This window comes from Dryobates pubescens, chromosome 5 (genome assembly GCF_014839835.1).
Source record: "Dryobates pubescens isolate bDryPub1 chromosome 5, bDryPub1.pri, whole genome shotgun sequence".
Taxonomy (NCBI): domain Eukaryota; kingdom Metazoa; phylum Chordata; class Aves; order Piciformes; family Picidae; genus Dryobates; species Dryobates pubescens.
Genome location: NC_071616.1, coordinates 44,089,542 through 44,111,625, shown reverse-complemented (window position 1 = coordinate 44,111,625; position 22,084 = coordinate 44,089,542).

Genomic DNA, 22,084 nt, shown 5'->3' with positions numbered 1-22,084 from the left:
ATAGAATAGAATAGAATAGAATAGAATAGAATAGAATAGACATTAACCAGGTTGGAAGAGACCTTCAAGATCATGATGTCCAACCTATCATCCAACACCATCTAATCAACTAAACCATGCAACCAAGCAGCCTATAAAGTCTCCTCCTGAACACCTCCAGTGATGGTGACTCCACCACCTCCCCAGGCAGCCCACTCCAATGGGCAATCACTCTCTGTGTGTAAAACTTCCTCCTAACCTCCAGCCTAAACCTCCCCTGGTGCAGCCTGAGACTGTGTCCTCTTGTTCTGGTGCTGGCTGCCTGGGAGAAGAGACCAACATCTGCCTGTCTACAACCTCCCTTCAGGTAGTTGTAGAGAGCAATAAGGTCACCCCTGAGTCTCCTCCTCTCCAGGCTAAGCAACCTCAGCTCCCTCAGCCTCTCCTCACAGGGCTGTGTTCCAAACCCCTCCCCAGCTTTGTTGCCCTTCTCTGGACTCGTTCCAGCAAGTCAACATCCTTCCTAAACTGAGGGGCCCAGAACTGGACACAGTACTCAAGGTGTGGCCTAACCAGTGCAGTGTACAGGGGCAGAATGACCTCCCTGCTCCTGCTGGCCACACTGTTCCTGATGCAGGCCAGGATGCCAAAAGGTCAGAGAGGGCTCTGCAGAGGTACCTTGACAGGCTGGACAGATGGGTAGAGTCCAAAGGCATGAGATTTAACACATCTAAGTGCCAGGTTCTGCACATTGGGTACAACAACCCCATGCAGAGCTACAGGCTGGGGTCAGAGTGGCTGGAGAGCAGCAGGGCAGAGAGGGACCTGGGGGGTAAAAACACAGGAGTTTTTATGAGTGGGATCACAGTGAGGTTGTTATTTTTAGCTCTTATAGTACCAAACCCATGCAAAATTCTCTTGTGCTCATACTGGGAGAGCTCATGATCCAATTCAAACCTGACAGAGCACAATGACATTTTAAAACACCCAAAATACAGGGCAGAGGTTATAGCATTCCAGGTACATGGGTAAGCAGCAAAGGCTAGCATGGAAATGTAAATTTAGCAAAGTAATCTTATGAAGGGGAGGGGAAAAAATTAAGTAATAAAATAAAATTAAAGATCATAAAGTCAAATAAAATAAAATAAATAAGGAAATAATTTAACTCAATAAAAATACACTAAAATGAAATACAATGGAAGGCAATGCAATAAAGCTCAATTAAATGAAATAAAAGGACATTACATCCAATTTTAAAAATGCCTAAAAGAAAATACCCCAAAATGAAATCAAATTAAGAAAATCAATTCAATCAATTCAATAAATAAATAAATTGAAGTAAACCAAACCAAAATAAACCAAATTTATGCCTTTTATGTAGTGGAATTCCAAGTGATAATGACAGAGGTCTCTGTAATACTCCAAATGAGGTTATCCTTGCTATTAGAATGTTCAGTGCAGGAGAAATAAAAGTTAACAACTGATCAAATCAAATTAAAATATAGAATCCCCAGCATACCCTTTCATCCTGCTTTAATGGCATGTAGAAAGCACCTACTTAGAGAACCCAGTGAATCTGAGCAAATCTTCCTGCACAGATGTCAGGGACAAGGATTTCCCTCAGCCTTTTACAATATTCTTTTGAAGAGCTGCAAATCCAAAACAAAATTCAAATGTCCAATCACTTAGGGATTCTATATCCAGGGAGCTGAATCAGATCTTTTGTGAGAGCAAAGCCAGTCCAGCATCCAGGAGCTCTTTGAACTGCACATCCCATTTAAGTGTCCATTATGGGCTTGTACCTAAAGAACAAGAGATTGCTGGGCAGTGCTACAGGCTGGGGTCAGAGTGGCTGGAGAGCAGCCAGGCAGAGAGGGAACTGGGGCTAGTGGTTGATGGTAGGCTGAACATGAGCCTGCAGTGTGCCCAGGTGGCCAAAAAGGCCAATGGCATCCTGGCCTTCATCAGGAAGAGTATGGCCAGCAGGAGCAGGGAAGTCATTCTGCCCTGTACTCAGCACTGGTTAGGCCACACCTGGAGTCCTGTGTCCAGTTCTGGGCCCCTCAGTTTAAGAAAGATGTTGAGTTGCTGGAAGGTGTCCAGAGAAGGGCAACAAAGCTGGGGAGGGGTCTGGAGCACAGCCCTGTGAGGAGAGGCTGAGGGAGCTGGGGTTGCTTAGCCTGGAGAAGAGGAGGCTCAGAGGAGACCTTCTGTGTTAGCTCACAGGCTGGACTTGATCATCTCAGAGGTCTATTCCAGCCTCAATAATTCTGTGACTCAAGGTCCTTCTACATATTCAGTTGCTAATCCACTTTTAGATGTGAATCACACAAATCACTGATTCCTATGAAACCAAGGAGAAGGAGGTGCCCATGGTTTGGGAAGGTATCATAGTATCAGTCAGGGTTGGAAGGGACCACAAGGATCATCTAGTTCCAACCCCCCTGCCATGGGCAGGGACACCCCACACTAGATCAGGCTGGCCAGAGCCTCATCCAGCCTGGGCTTAAACACCTCCAGGGACAGGGCTCCAACCACCTCCCTGGACAACCCATTCCAGGGCTTCACCACTCTCATGGGGAAGAACTTCCTCTTCATCAATCAGTCTGAATCTCCCCACCTCCAGCTTCATTCCATTCCCCCTAGTCCTATCACTACCTGAGATCCTGAGAAATCCCTCCCCAGCCTTCTTGTAGCCCCCTTCAGATACTGGAAGGCCACAATTAGGTCACCTCAGAACCTTCTCTTCTCCAGACTGAACAGCCCCAACTCCTTCAGTCTGTCCTCATAGCAGAGCAGCTCCAGCCCTCTGCTCATCCTCATGGCCCTTCTCTGGACACCTTCCAGCACCTCCAGATCCCTCTTGTACTAGGGGCTCCAGAACTGGATGCAGTACTCCAGGTGGGGTCTCGGCAGAGCTGAGCAGAGGGGGAGAATCCCCTCCCTTGCCCTGCTGGCCACACTTCTCATGCTGCAGCCCAGGATCTGATTGGCTTTCTGGGCTGCAAGTGAACACTGAGAGCTCCTGTTGAGGTGGAGGATCAAGGTGGAGAATCAAGGTCTAAATAATTGTCAGCTCTCAGAGTTTAACAAACTCCCCCACAAACAACCACAAAACCAAACTAAACACAAACAATCCCCAACAGAACAGCAAGAGTGCTCACTTCATCCCCACTCTGCGAACTGGTACCCTTTATGGGTTTTGCTCTTTCTCTTCTCCATCCCCACTCTTCTTAATAATTCAGCACCTTCTTTCTTTAATCATATTATTGGAGGCAATGGACTGATGATTCATTTTGCTTTCTTTGCTCTTGCAGTGATGTCCATTAATGAAGGCTTGCTTTTCAGCACCATTGACTCACTTACCTACATTATTTATTTGCTTGAGCAGCTCAGTGTATCCAACTTCTTTGGCTCAGTGTAGCCAGTACTTATAGCTCAGATTATAGTTTCCTATTGATTTTCCCCTGGAAGATGTGTATGAAATGGATTGTGCTTTAAAGTGCCAAAAAGTGGTAAATGCAGAGATGAAGAAGGTGTAGCCAAACAGATAATGATTCCTCTTTCTGTAGCAATCTTTACATTTTGGTCTCCTTTCCATTTGGAATGAGTAAAAGGCTTTTGGAAACCTCAATGGTGCTGAAATTTCCACAAGGAAGCCCATTTGGGGCCTAAGGTATGAAATCAGATAGATACTTTTTGCCTTCTGCATTCAGCACAGACTACTGTTGCCCTCCAAATCAGAAAGCAGATCTGAATGTCTTCACCACCCAAGACCTATCCACTAAATCATCAGCTCCAGAAGACTTCATGTAAATCTTCAAGGAAAGAACATGTATTATGAAGATTTACTTCACAGAGCTGTTTCTCATATGTCAGTGATTGCTTATTGCTTTGCTTGCCCTGGCTCTAAGGAAACCAAGGCTCTTTGTGGGATATGTTGGTGTGGCTCAACTTCATTTATCAGTACCTTAAGTGCAGCCCCATGTCCCTTGTCTTCATTAAAAGAGTGGCCAGACACTGTTTTACTCCCAAAGGAAGTAAAATAAAGACTCTCTCATTGAGCTGGAAAGAAATACAGAGTTATATTCAAAAATATACAGGACAATACAGAACACATGAATCCTTAATCCTAATAGGTACACAGGATACAGGAAAACCCTCAAAACCTTTCCCCCAACCACACTAAATCACAATCATAGAATCATAGAATCAACCAGGTTGGAACAGACCTCAGACATCATCAGGTCCAACCTATTACCTCATACCTAACACCTCCTGTCAACTAAACCATGGCTCCAAGTGCCACATCCAAGCCTTTTTTGAACACCTCCAGGGATGGTGACTCTACCACCTCCCTGGGCAGCACATCCCAATGGCCAATTACTCTTTCTGGGAAGAACCTTCTCCTCACCTCCAGCCTAAACTTCCCCTGGCACAGCTTGAGACTGTGTCCTCTTGTTCTGGTGCTGTTTGCCTGGGAGAAGAGACCAACCCCCACCTAGCTCCTTTCAGGTAGCTGTAGAGAGCAATAAGATCTCCCCTGAGCCTCCTCTTCTTCAGGCTGAACACCCACAGCTTCCTCAGCCTCTCTTCATAGGGCTGTGTTCCAGACCTCTCCCCAGCTTCATTGCCCTTCTCTGGACACATTCAATGTCTCAATATCCTTAAATTGAGGAGCCCAGAACTGGACACAGGACTCCAGGTGTGGCCTACCCAGTGCTGAGTACAGGGCAGAATGATTTCCCTGCTCAGTCATTCTGCCCCCACACAAGCCCCAGTGCTCCTTTTCTCCCCACCATGCCTCCCTCCCATTAAGCCTGAACAGGCCAATATTGTGCAGGAAACATGAGTCAGGGCTCTGCAGACCACAAAGAGTCCTCCTGCCCCACTGGTACCAGATAAGGACTCCCTCCGTAGAGCCAACAGGAAGGAGAAAAGAGGCTGAGTTGGCCTTGCTGCCAACTTCTAAAGAGATAGCAGAATTATGGGGCTGGCTAACGAAATTACGGTTTCCTGGGTGCACTTCCTGCACAGTCTAGCCCCTGGAGGGCTTTCTGTCTCTGTGGGTGAGACTTCCAGTGCTTAACCCCACGACACCCCTGCTCCGAGGGATTTGGCTGGCCGTTCTCAGATGCAGACACAGTGCAGCTGCACAACCTGGGTTCAGGCTGTTTGGAAAAGTCCTGTGTGAGAAAGAACTCTAAGACGGGAGATGGTTGTACTCCCCTTGCTCAGAAGCTGCTTTCAAGCCCCTGCCCTTGCTCTTGGTCCCCATCAAGGGTCCCTGCTCATGTACCCTACGGACCCACTACCTTGACTTTTCAGCTTAGACCTGCACCTGCCTCACTACTACAGATTTTTCTGGCAGCCCCTAGCCTGTTGGCTGATCCTCATGACCATTACCACAACTTGTTGTTCTTTGAAATCTGTGGGACTGGACCTTTGTTAGTGCAATCACAGCCCTGCACCTGCCTTGGGTCACCCCTGGCTCTTGGCTCACCTTCCTTCAGAGAGCTTCCCGCTCTTGCCGCTCCCTGACATCTTTCTGTGTGGTAAGAAATCCAGGTGTAACACACCCTCCTTGGCCTCAGAAAAAAACAAGAGGGGAAAAAAATAGAAGACTAACACAGCAAGGGATAAAAATCCTCTGCAGGTCACCTTAGGCATTGCTTTTTGGCAGAAACCAATTTGAGTATTTATAGCCGAGCTAAAACCCATTGAAAGCAGAGGTCAAAATGGAAACACTGACCCTTAGCTACTGCAGGGCATGTGAGCACCACCTCTAAGTACTTGTAAGCTGCTTGCAATAAAAAAACCTCTTAGTTTTAGCCCTCCAAGTGTCAGTCCTCTGCACTGGTTAATATTATCAAGGGAATCCTTGCCTGACAGAATGTAATTTAGGATCCATTAAATATGATTACTTGGCCTTGAAAATGATGGATATTGAACAGAATTATAGGATCACTTTACAAAAGAAAGGTCTCTTTTACATCCTTTCTTGTGGGGCATTAAATAAAGTCTGAGAAAACTCCTAAGGGATTCCTGGCATTTATAGGTTACATTTATGAAAAGAAGGATTGATATTCATAATAAAAACTCTGGGAAAAAAAAGTCTCAGAGGGTGCTGTGGCAAGCACGTGGGCAGCTGTGACATGCCTAAAAAGTGAGTGACATGTTCACCAACTGTTTTCCTTGCTTCAGTTATACCAGAGAGATGAAAAGTGCCTTTAATTTCAGGCTAATCTTTCATGTTCTTTACTGGAATATTAACCCCAAGTGGTCTCCTTGGTTTTCCATACTTCTCACTGCAACTTCATTTGCAACTGTGTGCCAGTGGTTTCCAGATTTCTCACATCACTCTTTTCATCATACCCTTCACTAGCCATAGGAATAGTGTGGCCAGCAGGAGCAGGGAAGTCATTGTGCCCCTGTACTCTGCACTGGTTAGGCCACCCCTTGAGTACTGTGTCCAGTTCTGGGCCCCTCAGTTTAGGAAGGACATTGAGACACTTGAACGTGTCCAGAGAAGGGCAGCGACGCTGGGGAGAGGCCTTGAGCACAGCCCTGTGAGGAGAGGCTGAGGGAGCTGGGGTTGCTTAGCCTGGAGAAGAGGAGGCTCAGGGGTGACCTCATTGCCCTCTACAAGTACCTGAAAGGTGGTTGTAGCCAGGAAGGGGTTGGTCTCTTCTCCCAGGCAAGCAGCACCAGAACAAGAGGACACAGTCTCAGGCTGCGCCAGGGGAGGTTTAGGCTGGATGTTAGGAAGAAGTTCTATACAGAGAGAGTGATTGCCCATTGGAATGTGCTGCCCAGGGAGGTGGTGGAGTCACCATCCCTGGAGGTGTTCAAGAGGGGATTGGACGTGGCACTTGGTGCCATGGTTTAGTCATGAGGTCTGTGGTGACAGGTTGGACTCGATGATGTTTGAGGTCTCTTCCAACCTTTGTGATACTGTGATACTGTGATATGCTGAAAGTGAGTTTGTATGAAGGCTTGATATGCTTATGCTGCTTTAAACTAACTGAAGTCTAATCTGAAAACCATATTACAGGTACAGAACAAGTCTGACTTCTTCATGACTGAAGGATCTGCCCTGAAGTTCCAACATACAATGAAAACAGACAGTTTGATCTTACTCAAATTTCTCCCACTGGAATTTCTGATCAAAACAATGATAAACTAATTCAACTCCCATGTCTTTTTATTCCTTTTCCCATGGAAATACAGCCCCCCAAAATTAGAAAAATAAGATCATAGCATCACAGAATGGCTTAGGTTGGAAGGCATCTCAGAGATCATCTACTCCAACCTTCCTGCCATGGGCAGGGACACCCTTCAACTAGATTCGTCTGCTCAAGGCCTCGTCCAACCTGGCCTCGAATACCCCCAGACAGAAGGCAGCCACAACCTCCCTGGGCAACCTATTCCAGAGTCTCAGCACCTTCATACTAAGAACTTCTTCCTAAGATCCAGTCTAAGCCTACTCTCCCTCAGCTTCAAACCATTCCCCCCTGTCCTGTTGCTGGACAGCCTGATGAAAAGTCCCTCTCCAGGCTTCCCATAGGATCCCTTCAGGTATTGGAGATCTGTGAGCAGCTCCCTGCAAAAATGAATCCTTCTCTAGAATAACTTGAGAAAAAGGAAAAAACACAATACAATAAATCAGGAGATCTATTTTTGCTTTGATCTTCCTCATCTAAGCCTCTTTCCACACACCAAGCTGCCCTAGAAAGCTCAGTATCCTAAAATGAGCATCTTCACTCCAGTCAGTCTCTGTAGGTAAGGGTTCACCACACAGACACATTCCAGATGCTTTACCTGAATCTTCCTCATTAGCCACAAGGCAGGAGATTCATCACTAAGCCAAAAGCACATTCATCATCTACTTCAAAAGCAACATGAGGGAGAACTTCTTTACTGTAAGGGTCACAGAGCACTGGAACAGAATCCCCAGAGAAGTTGTGGAGTCTCCTTCTCAGGAGACTTTCAAGCCCCATCTGGATGCATTCCTGTGTGCCCTGTGCTAGATTCTATGGCCCTGCTCTGGCAGGGGGGTTGGACTCGATGATCTTCAGAGGTCCCTTCCAACCCTGTGATCCTGTATGTCTGGGCACAGCACAGGACATGCCCCACTGACAAATCTTGGCTTATGTGCTTTCGACTTTGAGATGAGGAAGAGCTTTAATGTCTTTTAGAGGGAAATTTTTCATGCCAGTATTGTCAATGAATTCCCTGACAACTGGGATTGCAGTTTGTATGTTGAGCACAGACAATACAAGACAGCTGATGCAGGCCTTGAACCATTGGCATCCACTGGCATCTAAAAAATGCTAATAGATCACCTCACATAGAATCACAGAATGTTAGGGGTTGGAAGGGACCTTCAATGACCATCTAATCCAAACTCCCTCCTAGAGCAGGACCACCTGGAGTAGATCACACAGGAATGCACTCAGGAGGGGTTTGGGTGTCTCCAGTGAAGGAGACTGCACAACCTCCCCGGACCAGCCTGTTCCAGGGCTCTGTCGGGGCCCCTCAGTCCAGGAAGGACAGGCAACTGCTTGAAAGAGTCCAGTGCAGAGCCACAAAGATGCTGAAGGGAGTGGAATATCTCCCTGCTGCAGAAAGGCTGAGGGAATCAGGGCTCTTGAGTTTGCAGAAGAGGAGCCTGAGGGGTGACCTCATTTATGTTTCTAAAGCTGTGAAGGGCAGTGTCAGGAGGACTGGGCCAGGCTCTTCTCACTGATGTCCAATGCTAGGACAAGGGGCAACGGTTGCAAGCTGGAGCAGAGAACGTAAGGAAAAACTTTTTCCCAGTGAGGGTGCCAGAGGCCTGGAACAGGCTGCCCAGAGAGGTTGTGGAATCTCCTTCACTGGAGACATTTAAAACCCAGTGACATTAAACTGCCTCTCTGGTTTCTTAGGTCTGAGTACATGCAGAGCACATCTCAAGCAAGTTTGACTGCTTCCAGAGGCAGCCTTCCTGCTACTTCACGTTATGTGTGATCCTTTTTACCTGTGTAAACAAGGCACAGTATTTTCTGGGACTACAGTGCATTAATTTATCCAGACAACAGCTGCAACATAAATCCAGAGCTGGGCAGACTTCAGGAAACCTGATTCTACAGCAAAGTAGGTTAACTCTGAGCTGTTGCTTGTTGGGTTTTTTGAACTAGCAGAAGAGTGACACTCAGCAGCCTCATGCCTCAGGCACACATCACATACATACACATGGATTTAAATTCCAGTTTTGCCAACTTCAGGGCAGAGATCTGCACTGGGATTTTCCACATCCCCTAAGAATGCCTTAGCTGTTTGTTTGTTTGTTTGTTTGTTTGGCAAGAGGAGCAATTTCACTATCCTGTTTCAGCCATGCTTGGCATAAAACAACTTCACCCCCTTCCCCCCCAAAAAACTTGTATTAAAACTAAAACCAACCCAGTTTTTAGTGAATGAGGGTTTTCTGATCAAAAGTTGGCTTCACCAAGCAAATCTTGACTAGTTCTGCACTAATTTTGGTAACTTTATAATATGGAAGAAAATTAATAATTAAGGCCCTCTATTGCTAATTAAATTGTTACTAAAGCATTTCCTGATGCCATCATCATAATTTCACGGTCCTTAGCTTGCAGACTAATCACAGAGTCACAGAATGGTAGGGGTTAGAAGGGACCTCCAGAGGTCATTGAGTCCAACTCCCCTGCCAGAGCAGGATCACCCAGTTCAGATCACACAGGAGCGCATCCAGGTGGGTTTTGGAAGTCTCCAGAGGAGACTCCACAACCTGTCTGGGCAGCCTGCTCCAGTGCTCCATCACCCTCACCATAAAAAAGTGTGTCCTCATGTTGAGATGGAAGCATTTAACCTCTCCCTTTTTAAAAGGAACCTGTTTACGTATCTGGGACTATTTAGCAACATAGGGAGAATCTCGATGTTTCATTGTTCTTTCCAGTACATAACTTGAAAATTCATGGAGATAGCAACACCTGAAAAGTTCTGTCAGCCACTTGGCTGCTAGGAGATGCAGAGAAGGAAAAAAAATATTACAGAATCCTAGAATGGCTTAGATTGGAAGGGACCTTAGAGATCATCTACTTCAGCCTCCCTGCCACGTTGAAGTGAGTCCAGAGGAGGGTCACAAAGATGATCCAAGGGCTGGAACACCTCTGCTATGAGGATAGGCTGAGGGAGCTGGGGTTGTTCAGCCCAGAGAAGACTAGGGGGACCTTAAGAGCTGCTTTCCAATACCTGAAGGGATCCTACAGGGAGGCTGCAGAGGCACTTTTCATAAGGGTGTCCAGCAACAGGACAAGGAGGAATGGTTTGAAGCTGAGGGAGAACAGGTTTAGACTGGATCATAGGCAGTATAAGGGTGGTGAGACTCTGGAGTAGGCTGCCCAGGGAGGTTGCAGATGCCTTCTCTCTGGGGGTGTTCAAGCCCAGGCTGGATGAGACACAGTAGCAATAGGCAGCCTTTGATCTATGTACTAAAAATCTTTATGAACTATGTGCCAATGTATGGAAATGCACATAAACCCATCTTTTTAATTTTGGGTGATTCAATTATTCCTTAAGACAGCAATCTGAGGTAGCCAGATTAGGTCAGAAGCATGTTGTTATGGTACAACACAGACCCTGGCAAACAGGAGCTTCTAAAGGAAGTGCTAACACAACCTTAGCACTTCAAGGGCAAAGGGTATAACCAAATTTCAAAACAACTGCATCTAGTCCCTTAAGGATATTGCCACCAGCTGGCTGTATGGCAGGAAAGTAGATGAGAACAGCACACAAGTAGAATCCATCAGGATTGGCTGATGGCTTTTGTCATATGTATTGGATGGTTTAAGATTATAATACACTACATGGTTTTCAGTGTTGTCTTTCTGTATATATGCTGCTATGATACAGGCTGGGGTCAGAGTGGCTGGAGAGAAGCCAGGTAGAGAGGGACCTCGGGGTGCTGGTCAATGGTAGGCTGAACATGAGCCTGCAGTGTGCCCAGGCAGCCAAGAGGGCCAATGGCATCCTGGCCTGCATCAGGAACAGTGTGGCCAGCAGGAGCAGGGAGGTCATCCTGCCCCTGTACACTGCACTGGTTAGGCTGCACCTCGAGCCCTGTGTCCAGTTCTGGGCCCCTCAGTTTAGGAAGGAGGTTGACTTGCTGGAACGAGTCCAGAGAAGTTAGTGAGGGGTCTGGAACACAGCCCTGTGAGGAGAGGCTGAGGGAGCTGGGGTTGCTTAGCCTGGAGAAGAGGAGACTCAGGGGTGACCTTATTACTCTCTACAACTACCTGAAGGGAGGTTGTAGACAGGCAGATGTTGGTCTCTTCTCCCAGGCAGCCAGCACCAGAACAAGAGGACACAGTCTCAGGCTGCGCCAGGGGAGGTTTAGGTTGGATGTTAGGAAGAAGTTCTATACAGAGAGAGTGATTGCACATTGGAATGTGCTGCCCGGGGAGGTGGTGGAGTCACCATCATTGGAGGTTTTCAGGAGAAGACTTGATGGGGTGCTTGGTGCCATGGGTTAGTTGTTTAGGTGGTGTTGGATTGGTTGGTGGGTTGGACGCAATGATCTTGAAGGTCTCTTCCAACCTGGTTTATTCTATGTAATTCTATGTAATTCTATGATGCTGAAGTAGTCCAGCAAGTTGTACTGCAGTATACATTTGCTTTGCACAGCCCTCTTCTCCCTCTGCTCTCAGTGTGAACCTAACAAGAAGCTGCAACACCCAGGCTGAAGAGACAAACATTTTAATTCTGTGAGACAATTTAAAAAGGTGTCATAGACTCATAGAATGGTTGGGTTTGGAAGGGCCCTTCAATGCTCCTCTAGTCCAGCCCCACTGCAGACAGCAGGAACATCCTCCACTAGATCAGGTTGCCCAAAGCCTTGTTGAGTCTGACCTTGAATACCTCAAGGGATGGGGCCTGCTTTTTGACTAAGAGAGAAAGCCAGAGCTGTAAATTAAGGAATGCATCAAGGTTTTCAGAATCCCCAAATAGAGTCCCCATGTATCAGTGACCATGCTGCTGGGCACAAATAGTTTCAGTGTCACTTTTGAAGCCAAACATGTAATTTATCTAAAGTGTTTAACCACTGGAAAGCTTTCAGGGTTAGCTCATGGTAACCTGCTCAGTACTGCCAGTAAGAAAGCTGCTGCTTCTGTGTAACTCAGTGCTGTACCTTACATGAAATCACTTTCTGGAACTTCATGCAGCTTGCTTATGCCATTAGTCTGTGCAGTGATATCAGATGACTTATGTCAAGCAAGCAAGGTGTTCTGGACTTTGCCCTAAAAGATTCTCAACATCCCCTCTAGGGCAAGGATAGGGTTTGTAAACAGATGGAAATACAGCTACTTCCAGATTTTAAAAGCAGCACATGGAGCTCTTAGGATTGACCTCATCTGGAGTACTCTGTCCAGCTCTGGAGACCTCAGCACAGGAAGGACATGGACCTGATGGAGCAGGTCCAGAGGAGGGACAACAAAATGATCACAGAGCTCTGTTAGGAAGATAGGGGAGCTGGGGTTGTTCAGCCTGGAGAAGAGAAGACTTCAGGGAGACCTAAGCAGCCTGCCAGTACCTGAAGGGGCTACAAGAAGGCTGCAGAGGGACTGTTTGCAAGGGCCTGCAGGGACAGGATGAGGGGCAGTGGTTTGAAATGAGAGAAGAGCAGATTTAGATTGGATGTGAGGACCAAGTTCTTTACCATGAGGGTAGTGGAACACTGGAACAGGTTGCCCAGGGAGGTAGTTGAGGCCCCATCCTTGGAGATATTTGAGATGAGGCTTAACAGGACTCCGGGCAACCTGATCTAGTGGAGGATGTCCTTGCTGACTGCATGGGGGTTGGACTAGATGGCCTTCGGAGGTCCTTTCCAACCCAGACCATTCTATGGTTCTATGATCTAAGCTCTATTCCTTTGCTTAAAGGACTTCAAGAAGACTTAAACTACAAGTAGAAAGCTGACAACTTCAGTAAGATACAGCAAAAGCTTGCCAGTCTGTGGAAGGCAGCAACGGGACCCTGAGAAATCAGTGAGTTTGAGCTTTCAGATGCAAAGGGTAGAAGACACCTGGGGGCTGGCATTTGAGTGGGAAAGTGTTACACTCTCTTGACAATTTTGGAGTACTCAAGGAGGCACAACTATTTTTGTAACTCATGTTACAAAAATGAAGGTCATTTAAAGCTGAAGTCAGGAGGGTGAAACACTCTGAGATGGAAAACATTTTTTACCTTAATATCCAATCCTACAGGCCTTATGTGAGTAAAAATCTATCCTTAGAAGCCAAAAGTTTCTTTTCCTCCAAGTTACTAATTTTGTGCTGCCTGCAGGATGGCTTTAGATGACACCAAGTACATTTGTCCAATTCCAACATATTCCTTGTGTTATCAGAAGTACCTGAACTACTTGTAACTCCATGTGAGACTTCGGTCCTGGTTTTCAAAGCAGCTTTGTGCAGATTCTTGCACCTGCTTTCTTGACTACACAGGCCTCAGAAACAAACTGCTTCTGGAGATAAGAGCCTACCCACTTCATGACTAGATAGCAGTTTTGAAAAGGTAGTATTTCAAGCCTTTAACATGAGCCTTAAACCTGACAGCAGACCAGCCCAGGCTGCAATGCACCTCTAGAAATTCTGTAGTTCAAATCTCTGCCCAAAACAGTCAGCAAGAGCAGGCAGCTGGCTCAAGCACAGGTCCAGTCAGGTACTGAGTATCTCTGAGGATGGAGACTCCACAGCCTCTTTGGTTAACCTCTTCCATTGTTTTACCTTTGTCAAAGCACAGAAGGTTTGTTTTGGTGGTGGGGGGGTTTTTTTCTTGTGTTTTTTAGGTGAAATTTCCCACACTTGAGTCTGTGCCTCTTGCTTCTTGTCCTTTCAGTGGACCATCAAGAGGAATGTGGCTCCAGCTTCTTTACTCCCTCCCATTATATATTCATACACATTGATAAGACCATACTTAAGCTATGTCTTCCTGAGGCTAAACAGACCCAGCTCTCTCAGCCTCTCCTCATGTAACAGATGCTCCTTAGCTATCTTTAGTGGCCTTTGGCTGGACTCATTCTAGCATGCCCACCTCTTGCAGTGGGCACAGGACCAAGAATATGTTACTTATCTCCAGCTCTGGTTTTGTTTGTGTTCATTTGGCTGGTTCCATGAAAGGAATTAATTTCCATCTTACTTCAAGTAGTTTTGCAGCTCCACTCCTGCATACATTGGCAAGATACTGCAATGTTTCGGTGCTCTAAGCAATGCTTCATCACTCAAAGGCCACCTGGGCCAGCAAATGGCATTGAATGTGCAAAGTCAGGCACAAAAGCCTACACATTATACACAGCATGTGCAATTTCATCTTGCATTTGATTTTTCTCCCCCCCTTCTAGATCACCAGAATTCCTTTTCAAATGAAACAAATGAATCTACAGGAAGGGGGAAAAGAGAAGAGGAACTTTCTATGGAGTATGTCAATCTGTAGATTAATTAATACATTGATTGCATTTGAGAGCCTTCAGGTACCTGTCCTCCCACTGAGATACCCACTGTGCAATCAGTGCTAATTTAAAAATCAATTGCTCTTCTGTAGTAATTAAATTTGTCCATTTAAATAGATATAATTGATAGAGCCTGCAACTCATTTCAAAGCAGTGATACTTTAGGGATTCTAGAGATTAAGAGCTGCAAGAAAGCAATTTCAGGGGTTTTTTTTACTCACCAAATGAGCATCTAAATAAACAGTTTTGTCTATCAGTTTAAAAACACTGTGCCAGATAGGAATTTCATCTCAAAAGATAGTGTCATACAAAGCAAAATATGGTGCTAGGCAAAGCCAAAAAGTTAAAGGAAGTGACTTTACTTAGCTACTGCTACATCTCAAAGGTATTAGAATAGGATAGGATAGGATAGGATAGGATAGGATAGGATAGGATAGGATAGGATAGGATAGAATAGAATAGAATAGAATAGAATAGGAATAGGAATAGGAATAGACCAGGTTGGAAGAGACCTTCGAGATCATCACATCCAACTTTATCATCCAACACCACCTAATCAATTAAACCATGCAACCAAGCACCCTATCAAGTCTCCTCCCAAACACCTCCAATGATGGTGACTCCACCACCTCCCCAGGCAGCCCATTCCAATGGGCAATCACTCTCTCTGTGTAGAACTTCTTCCTAACATCCAGCCTAAACCTCCCCTGGCACAGCTTGAGACTGTGTCCTCTTGTTCTGGTGCTGGCTGCCTGGGAGAAGAGACCAACATCCGTCTTGTCTACAACCTCCCTTCAGGGAGTTGTAGACAGCAATAAGGTCACCCCTGAACCTCCTCTTCTGCAGGCTAAGCAACCCCAGCTCCCTCAGCTTCTCCTCACAGGGCTGTGCTCCAGACCCCTCCCCAGCTTTGTTGCCCTTCTCTGGACACATTCCAGCAACTCAACATCCTTCCTATTGTATTTTTTGTATTGTAAAAAATAATGTGAAACAAAACAAAGTAATTGTTCTTATATTTCACAGAACTTGAAGTGTTGCCTGCAAAACCTTGTCCTATTCTTTTAAAATTTCTCCTTTTTTCTTCTTCTTTTTTTAATGATATGAGGCTCTAGCATTTTATAAGTCTGGTTGAATAAAGTTTGCTTCTCTCTACAATGTCCTTAAAAGTTGCTTTTGAGCATTCAGAAAGAGTTTCTTACTTTTGCCATGCAGAATCACAGAATGTCAGGGGGTTGGAAGGGACCTTGAAAGTTCATCCAGTCCAACCCCCTGCCACAGCAGGATCACTTAGAGTAGATCACACAGGAATGCACCCAGGCAGGTTTTGAGTATCTCTAGAGAGGGAAACTCCACATCCCCCCTGGGCAGCCTGTTCCAGGGCTCTGTCACTCTCACAGTAGAAAAATGTTTCCTCCTGTATCCATGGAACTTTCTATGCCTCAACTTCCACCACTGCCCCTTGTGCTGTCACTGGGCATCACCCAGCAGAGCCTGGCTCTGGGCACTCACCCTTTACATCTTTATAAACATGAATGAGATCACCTCTTAGTCTCCTCTCCAAGCCCCAGCTCTCTCAGTCTCTCCTCATAAGGAAGATGTTCCACTCCATCATTTCTGTGGTTCTGTGCTGGACTTTTTCAAGCAGTTCCCTGAGGTCCTTCTTGAACTAAGGGGCCCAGAACTGGGCACAATATTCCAGATGCAGTCTCACCGGGGCAGAGTAGAGGAGGAGGAGAACCTCTCTCAACCTACTTATCACACCCCTTCTGACACACCCCAGAATGGCATTGGCCTTCTTGACCACAAGACCACAGTGCTGGCTTATGGTCATCCTTCCACCCACCAGGACCCCCTCCTTAATCAAACCAAGTACAGAGCTTGCACATGGAAAATAAGCATTTTTTGCTATTCATTAAACATCTCCCCTCGAGGCACTTCATTGTTATTCACCAGAGGGCTTTAAGATGGACTATTTAGGGAGGAAAAAAGCAGAAAAAGGGACAAAGGGAAAAGGGAGAAACCTAAGACTAGCATGAAATGTGTATTCACAGTTTTAAAAGTCATTGCAACTGAGTTCAGCCCTGAGGTGGCATTAATTGACACATTAGCAAGTTATATACTGTGTTATGTGCCTGTTTAGCCTGGAATTCAATACAAATAACACCAGGGAAATCACTCTAACACACTGCACATACAGCATGTGTTTGAAGTAGGGAACACCTTACATGAGCAGACACAACATTAATGATAACATCTTGCAGTTAACCCAGGGACTGCCCCTGCAACTCCTATAATTGAATTGCCAACTGTCAGTTCACAGAGGCATCTTTACAATGCTTTAAGGCAAAAATCTTATGATTCCTAAAAATTAAAGAGAATTGAAATTTATCTGAAACATCACAGAATGTTAGGGGCTGGAAGGGACCTCCAGAGATCATCAAGTCCAATCCTCCTGCCAGAGCAGGATCACCTGGTGCAGGCTGCACAGGAATGCATGCAGGTGGGTTTTGAAAGTCTCCATAGAAGACTCCGCAACCTATCTGGGCAGCCTGTTCCAGTGCTCTGGGACCCTCACAGTGAAGAAGTGTATCCTTGTGTTGAGGTGGAACCTCCTGTGCTCCAGCTTGTACCTGTTGTTCCTTGTCCTAGCACTGGACCCCACCAAGAGCATAGCACCTTCATCATGACACCCACCCCTCAGATACTTCCCTTCCCTTCTCCAGACTAAACTGCCCAGGGTCTCACGGTCTGTCTTCATAGCAGAGACGTTCAAGTCCCACAGTCATTCTTGTAGCTATCCATTGGACTCTCTCCAGCAGATCTGTGTCTCTCTTGAACTGGGGATCCCAAAACTAGCCATAACCTTACAGGTGCAGGCTCATCAGGGCACAGTATAAGGGGACAAGAACCTCCCTAGACCTAGACCTGCTGGACACACTTATTTTTATGCACCCCAGGATGCTCTTGGCCCTGTTAGCCACAAGGGCACGTTGCTGTCCCATGGAGAACATGCTGCCCATTGGGACTCCAAGGTCCTTCTCCATTGAGTTGCTTTCCAGCAGGACAACCCCTAGTCTCTACTGGTGCCTGATATTTTCTGACTGTGGGAAAGAACAAGACCCACCTCCAGAGATCAAGTCCAGCCCCCCTGCTAAAGGAGGTCTGCCTATGTCAGGTTGTACAGGAATGTGTTCAGGCAGGTTTTGAATGTCTTCAGAGAAGGAGACTCCATAACCTCTCTGGGAGCCTGTCCCAGTGCTCCATCAGCCTCAATAAGGAAAAAAATGAAGACTTGCTTTATGTTTGGGTGGAACTTCCTGTGCTCTGTTTGCGTCCATTGCCCCTTGTCCCATCACTGGGCACCAGGGAAAAGTGAAAAACGCAGGAGGCTGAGCAAGCTTGATACTTTCTGACTCTGCTGAGTGAAATATAAAGTCAAACAAACCAACTCCTGCACCTCCCAGAGATGGGGTCAGTGAGCTGGCATGGTTAGGCACCCCCTAATTCTACCTACAACTCCCGAATAACTTGGAAAGCTGCCCACAAAAGACCACAGCCCCATCACAGCCCCAAGCTTGCCTGGCAAGATCAATGAGCACAGTGAAAAAGCACCAGCTGTAGTACTGACCAAAGGCAATTGTCTTGCCATCCTATAAACACTGATCCTACAGTGAGGCCCATTGGAGCTCTGCTGGAGCACACTGGGCTGTGTCTCAGTATCTCCTCCTGGGCGGGGATGCCTCTCAGGCTTGACTCTGGCCATCTGCTGGTAAAGCTGACGAAGGGAAGATCATCTGCTTGTGATAAGCTGACAAAGGGAATCACTGTCCATCTGGCAAGGCTGACAGCAGGGCAGAGCCTCCACTTGTAATAAGCTGGTGAAGGGAGCATGAGAGTTTGCAATTTCATAAAATCCTGGAGATCCCAGGGTGCCCAAATTCATTATAATGTGCAATGTCTCAGTCACAGGGTAAGCTCTAAATACAGCTCTGTGTCTGTGTTACTTGCTTTTGCCTGGGGAGCTTTGCTAAATCCTGTGAATCATTGCATTAAATACAGCCAATCATTGATTTTTGACTGATTAAGCATTGCTGTTTTCTAAGTGACCACAGCAGTGCTGATACACTTTAAATGCTGTTTCTGTATTTAAATGGAATAGAATAGAATAGAATAGAATAGAATAGAATAGAATAGAATAGAATAGAATAGAATAGAATAGAATAAACCTGGTTGGAAGAGACCTTCAAGATCATCATGTCCAACCCATCATCCAACACCATCTAATCAACTAACTCATGGCACCAAGCACCCTATCATGTCTCCTCCTGAACACCTCCAGTGACGGTGACTCCACCACCTCCTCAGGCAGCCCATTCCAATGGGCAATCACTCTCTCTGTGTAAAACTTCCTCCTAACCTCCAGCCTAAACCTCCCCTGGTGCAGCCTGAGACTGTGTCCTCTTGTTCTGGTGCTGCCTCAAGTCTCAAGTGTATGTAAGAAACACAGTATTACATTAAAGTACCACACTGAAGTCCCAACACCCAAATCCTCTTAGGCATGAACTGCTGACCATGTCTGGGACAAGGAGTAGACCTAACCTTATTCTCTGAAGGAGTTTGGAGAGCAAGGGGGGCTGTTCTGAAGTTCAAGACAAAATGGAAGGATTTCCCTTAGCTCTTACACTCCCAATCTCCTCATATGGTTATTCATAAACTGTTGACCAGGTCTAAGCTCGGATCTAGCCACACCTAGGCTCCTCTCTGAGGAGTTTGGAGAGCAAGGAAGTCTATTCTGAAATCCTAATAACTCAACCACTGCCCTCCTGCTCCCAGCTCCCACAAAAATCACCCTAGCCCAACTCCAAGTCACTTTTTATGTATAAAAATCTCTTCACCTAAGTGTTTTAATGCAAGCAGTGGAATCCATTTCCTTTACCGTAAGTCAAGCAGTGACCTTCCCGGCAAAGGAAACCTTGATTAACCTTTGTTGGTTTTTGCTCTATCAAATTAATTTAAGCCTTGTCCAATGATTAACCTACCTCAGTAAAACTTACTGCTGCCTTTTTGCTGTGTGAGCTGCAATTTGCTCATTCCACAGCAAGCAGAGCCTCAGACTAGGATTCTGCAACAAGTGATTTAAGGGATTTAAAGGAGGCCATTCAAAACCCCTGTGACAAGCTATCACTAGAGCCAGGGATGGTTAAGCTCTTGAGTGCCAACCTAGATCACAATCACAGAGATTATTTCACCACACTCCTGTTTTATTTGCCTGTGCTCTTGAGCTTTGGCCAGAGACCTCATGAACTGGGGAGGGGATTGCCTGTGTGCCTTCCTTCAATCTCCACTCAGTCACGCCTGGCTCATTTAATACTTGGAAAATGCTTCTTTAAGTGATGCTGATGTACACAAGAAACATCTGATGTGCAAGCAAAAGAATTTCTTGATTAGAAGTTAGGCAAATGCCTCAAAATTCCTCTGTGTTCCATTTTCCTCTAGGTCTATCTGTCATTTCTGTGCACAAGACAAAAAAAGTGCTTAATAGAAATCAGTTGGATGCAGGGAATTACAAACTGTAAATATGAAATCACAAGGCTTTGAGAGAGCTGCTCAGTATTTCAAATGACTTTTTTCCCCCCCCTCATTGCTGTTAGTGTGATTCCTCCCCTCTGTTCTGCTCTTGTGAGACCCCACCTGGAGTACTATGTCCAGAAACTGGACATTAGGAAACATTTTTTCCCTGCGAGAGTGGTCAGGGATTGGAATGTGCTGCCCAGGGAGGTGGCTGAGTTGCCAAGCCTGGATGTGTTTAAAGGTGGTTTGGATGTGGTGCTTGGGGATATGGTTTAGGGGTGAATCTTGTAGAAAAGGGTTAATGGTTGGACTTGGTGATCCTGAGGGTCATTCCAACCTGAACGTTTCTGTGATTTCTGTGAAAATTCTTCGGTGTGAGGGTGCTGGAGCCCTGGAGCAGCCTGCCCAGAGAGGCTGTGGAGTCTCCTGATTTGGAGAGATTCCAAAGCCACCTGGACATCACGCTCCTAGGATCACAATGACGATACAAGATGTGGGAAGAAAGTGTAAGTGAATAACTGAAATCAGTTTAGAGTTAAAATAAACCCACTTTCCACTCATAGGAGGTCTTGCATCGTTGCTACAACATTGCAACCTTATCTCCTGCAAACCCTTCACGTTTCATTTCTGGCATCATAAAAGCAAACAATTGATTGCCTCAGTTTATGTTTTCTACTGAAGCACATTGAGTGAATTCACCTGGTTTGTTATAATTGGGCTAAGACTGAATTCAGTATTTTGGGGCTACAGTCTCTGCTAACTCCCCAAACTACACAAGCAGACCTTCAGCGGGTATCCATTGCTGCAGCTTCATTAAAATCCAAAAGGGCTACAACAATCCACAGCAGCTGTGGATCTGCTACATTAGTTTCTTACTCAGCTGCTTGCATTCTTGCTCAGAGCCAGCCGGAGCTTTCATGAAGAACAGACTGCTACTACTGGTTACAATTTGAAATAAAAGGGCTGCTTTAAAAAGAAGCAGCTATATAATTGAGTGATCTGCAAGCATTAAAGGATTAATATTTTTGTGGGGTTGGTTTTTTAATAGCTTTATGAGGTGCACGTGGCAAGTATTAGGCACTCTGTATAGCTGGGAAACTGATATTTAGAAAGCTAAGTGGCTTGCCTGTGGTCACACAGCGTTTCCAAGCTTTCAGCTATAAGCTGTCCCAGTCTCCATTTTAACTCCCAAGACTTGCCTGTCTTTCAATGAGGTTAATAAATGATAGCATGTTATTGAGGTAATGACCAACACTAATCACAGAATCACCAAGGTTGGAAGAGACCTCAAAGATCATCGAGTCCAACCCGTCACCACAGACCTCATGACTAAGCCATGTCACCGAGTGCCACGTCCAATCCCCTCTTGAGCTGTGCTCTTCAGCATTTCAGCTCCACTGCAATTTTTCTGTTCTGTGGCATTAAAATTTGGCTTATGTGTTGCAAACTACGTCAGGTATTCTTTACTACCACTGGTGATGAGAGTGAGTTGATTTCTAATACTGCTAAATGAAGAAGTAGTGATTGTTCAGCAGTCATTTCCAGATATCAAAGAATACGACTCAAGGACAGTTCTGCAGAGGTATGAGGGCCTGCAAAATGTTCTTATGCATAAGCCTGTAAATGCTGCCAACTTCTTATTCATGAATGTGCCTCACTATATTGTCCTTTCACAGGCTCACAGGATGGCAGGGGTTGGAAGGGACCCAAAGAAACCATTGAGTCCAACCCCTCTGCCAGAGCAGGACCATACAATCTAGCTCAGGTCACACAGGAACACATCCAGACAGGTCTTGAAAGTTTCCAGGGAAGGAGACTCCACAACCTCTCTGGGCAGCCTGTCCCAGTGCTCTGGGACCCTCACAGTAAAGAAGTTCCCCCTTGTATTGAGGTGGAACCTCCTGTGCTGCAGCTTACATCCATTGCTCCTTGTCCTATCCCAGGGAGCAAGTGAGCAGAGCCTGTCCCCTCCCTCCTGACCCCCAGCCCTCAGATATTTAGAAACATTTATTAAATGCCCTCTCAGTCTTC